The sequence below is a fragment of the Pundamilia nyererei genome, unplaced genomic scaffold, assembly GCF_000239375.1.
Source record: "Pundamilia nyererei isolate P.nyererei 1_Seehausen unplaced genomic scaffold, PunNye1.0 scaffold00006, whole genome shotgun sequence".
Taxonomy (NCBI): domain Eukaryota; kingdom Metazoa; phylum Chordata; class Actinopteri; order Cichliformes; family Cichlidae; genus Pundamilia; species Pundamilia nyererei.
Genome location: NW_005187407.1, coordinates 6795830 through 6799678, shown reverse-complemented (window position 1 = coordinate 6799678; position 3849 = coordinate 6795830). Strand labels below are relative to the sequence as shown.

Below are 3849 nucleotides of genomic sequence, written 5' to 3'. Positions count from 1 at the left end.
CAACCCACAACCCCTCCTCATCATCATCATCATCACCCCCTCCCTCCTCATCCGAACCCACCATCAACAGGGGGAGAAAAAAACTTGCACACTCTGAGAAGCTCAACTGTGCATGCACTTTTTTTTTTATTTGGTGCTTGTAGACGTTATGGGAAAGTTGTGTCTCTCCCTCTCCCCATCCCTCCCTCTTTCTCCTTCTCTTCGTCTGTCATGTGCGTGGGATGCTCATGCTTTGCACAGAGCAGCTGTAGCACGCCGAATACAGGCTAGAGTGTTAGCGGCAATTTTAAAGTCCCCCCCTCCCCTCCCTTCCGCCCCCCCACCCACCAAATAATACGGCTGGGATATTTGAAGGGAACATACACCATATCACGGTACACTCGGACCCCGTTGTTCTTCACCGGGTTGGGACGGCTTCTGGTCTGATTGTGACTCGCCATTAGGAAGTAAGTGCAACTTGTGTGTCTGATTTAAAGATTTCCTTGTGCGCAAAAGTTGAATCTAGATTATCGTTTAAAAACATGCGCTGCTGTTTTCTTAAAATACGTCGCTGAATGATGTCTCGCAATTGCGTTACACTTTCAGGAAAGAAATGTGAAGTTTGTGGCTTTTAACCTTTTTTGCACAGTTTGGAAATAAGACACTGATTGGCAGCCTTTAGATGCATTCAGATCCTAAGTTAGGCTTTATTCTCACAAAGAATAGTTTAATGCTATTAACTTTAAGAGCGTCTTCACTCTTTCATTTCAGCCTTCTGCAATTAAGTCATCTTTAAAGATTGTCAGCAGTGTTACTAGAGTAAAGGGTGCGTCAGAGATAATCTTCTTTCGTCCTCTCTGGTTATGAAAAACAGCCGAGCATAAAAAGAAGTGCTGTCCAAAATTTGACATTATTATTACACCCACATAAGGCATACTTCAGCGCCAATGAATCCACCGTGTTTGGGTTTTGTTTGTGTGGACTGGATGCAGTGAGAGAAGTGTGATTTCGAGAGCGATGTGTTTGATAAAAGAAAGGAGAACAAGGACGGACTCATTTAGGAACAGAAACAGATCCAATCGCATATTTTTTCATGTTTGTTGAAGGACCTGAAATGTCTTGGTACAAAAGACACAAAAAACACAAAAAAAGTTTGACTTTACTCTGAATGAATAACGTCACCAAAATCGTCACACACCGTCTTAAAAACAAAGCGTTCGTTGTACAGTTTTACTTATGTAGGTGTTATTACGCATGAATGCGTCGTATGTTCGAATAAAGCTGATACTGCAAAGAGAACTGCACCCTTCTGAAATGTTTGGCTTCTCGGCATTGTGTCTTTAACTTTCGCGGAAATGCAGCTTCTTGTAATTGCACAAGGATCAGCAGGTCTTACCTCTGAAAAACGGTGAGCTGTAATGAGAGCGTGGTCTCTGTGTGGAGGCCCATTCTGAACCCCTCTTTACCTTAATCAGGTGTGCTTTATATCGAAAACCGCAATGATATGCAGTTAGTCACCCAACAGATCAACAGAATGACAGGATGATTTTTGGATGTGGTGAAGCTTACGGTGCATTAAAGGAAATAAAGACATTAACAATGTGTGCGTAAATTATATAATTTGGGGGCATTTTCCATTGTGCGGAGATCGCATTTGGGCAAATTCGGATATATCACGTTGCGAGTGGAATATGTTGTTTGGAAATGGACAGCTGAGATTCGCAAATATGAATTTACTAGATGTGACTGTGAACGTTTGAAGGAGCAAAGTGTGTAGAGTAATCCCCCATTGAAATGCACAGGCCCTGTGACTCATATTTGCTCATTAAAACACCTCTGCTTTGCCCCTCCCATCCACGAAACGAGAGTACACTTGAGGGCCAGGTCTAAAACTGTAGCAAGTGAATGGAACACCTGAAGAAGAGGAGAAAAAAAAGTTAATGTGCCATTGACAAATAACTGGATGTTAATTTATCACCGATATGCACGCATGAACCGACTCAGCCAAGGTGTGAGATTGACCTTTTTAATTTTATTTTATTGTGAGCTGAGAGCCTTTCGCAGTTCGAACAGAATCAAAGTTCTGCACAGGATACAAGAAATGCACTCGATAACCTGCAGCTGCATGCTCCTGCGCATGATCCATCACATGTTCCATGTGCGTGTTATTGTTGACACACTTACAGAGCCCCTATATTTTTGACCTATTTGTGCCGAGCTATCAGTTAACTACTTGCATTTCTACGGAAAAAGTGAGCGGGTTAACATCCTCGCGGAAAAGCGCTGGGGTCTCATTCCGCGGGAGGCGACACCGGCAGCCTACCTGAATGCCATTGTAGTCTGCCCATCTGATTGCGACGATGGCAAAAAGACAAAAACAACAACAACAACAACAACACACAAGCGGCTATTAAGGATTTCGACGCAAAGATCGAGCACGTGAGAGCAATTTGACTCCTGTTGTACAGATGTGTCTCGTGTGAGGAGCAGAGCAGTGAGCAAACGGGTACCGTGTTATTGCGAATAGAAAAATACAGCCTAGACAGGAAGACGCTGGCGCTCAAGCAGCGCAGCGATGCTCTCCTCACAAAGTTGTTTCGTTTTTATTGTTTAATAGCTGCAATTTCTGCTCGCGTCTCCCACTAAAAGCAGTAGAATCGCTCTCATTCTCTGTAAAAAAAAAACAACCCACATATGGTTCCCTCTGCGATCCATTTTCATCCCTGTGTGAGAGAGGGTGTGCAGACTGCTCGCTGCAAGGCGGACTTACTCCAACGCGCTCTGTGTAATGGATGAAGATTGAGCATTGATATGAGGCTGCATTTGCGATTTTTTTATGACATCACCGGAGTTACTTTGTCGTGGTCTGAGGCCTTTGACCTCACTGGGGTTGGTCCATATTTTGGCCACCCCCAGCCCCTTATCCTTTGGGGATGGCCCTTATCCCCCCCTTTTCAGACTGATCGACCATGCAAGCCTGCAGAACGGACCCTTTGGCTCATAGTCATCGGTTTTTATCTTTCCTTAAGTACACATTGGATGCGAGCGGACAACTTGACACTCTGGCCAAAAAAGAAAGAAAGAAAAAAAAACAAGCTCCTGTCTTCATAATCCGAAACATTTGCGTCGTAATTCCCTCTGCTGTTATTGCACTTTCCACAGGAAACAGGATTTCCCACCTTCTCTGCCGCGTTTCTTCTCCACTGGCCTCGCAGGATATCTATTGCCACTGCCACAACGACTTAATAGAGGCGAAAGAGCCTTTTGTGGGATTGAAGCTATTTGCATTGCAAATGATGGCCCCCGTGCAAGGATGACTACACCTTACCGCGATTTTGAAGGCCCTCTTCAGCTCAGTAATACTGGTTAATGTCAAGTGAATATGACATTAACACTGGGAATATATATCTTTTTTTTTTCTTTTACACCAGGTGTCTAACAGTTCGGGCTGTACTATGGTCCCCTCAGCGACAAAAATAAGGGAATATAAGGGATATAATGCACAATGTGACTTGAAGCAGGAAACTGATGACTTTTTCCCCCACCGCTATGTATATTTGAGTTCTGAGAGATGGAAACTTGGAGACCAGAAGATGAAATACACATGTGGATTATTGCTGAAGATTGGGAAGTGGGTTGTTATCTTTGGTTATCTAGCTGTATGAGTGTTCTGCTCGTCATAAAGCTAGATAACCGAAAGTAAAAACTACTTCCAGACTCGTCGAGGACTTTTGGACCACCTATTCCTACTCAGTTTCCCCATGGACCTGAGACTGTAGATGTGATTCATCTAAATGGGTTTATTTTTGTTCTTTTATTTATTATTATTTTTGTATCCCTCCCTCCCCTTACACACGTGCAAGCTTATCC

At 43.6% G+C, this 3849-nt stretch overlaps 1 long non-coding RNA gene across 1 annotated transcript in view; it reads left to right on the top strand.

The window, feature by feature from the left end:
• Nucleotides 1-259: 259 nt before the first annotated feature.
• Nucleotides 260-3849, top strand: part of LOC102203011 (uncharacterized) — a 35686-nt gene continuing 32096 nt past the window's right edge. Inside the window, exon 1 of the long non-coding RNA XR_311438.1 lies at nucleotides 260-446. This is a non-coding gene — a long non-coding RNA (uncharacterized LOC102203011). The remainder of the gene's footprint in view (nucleotides 447-3849) is intronic.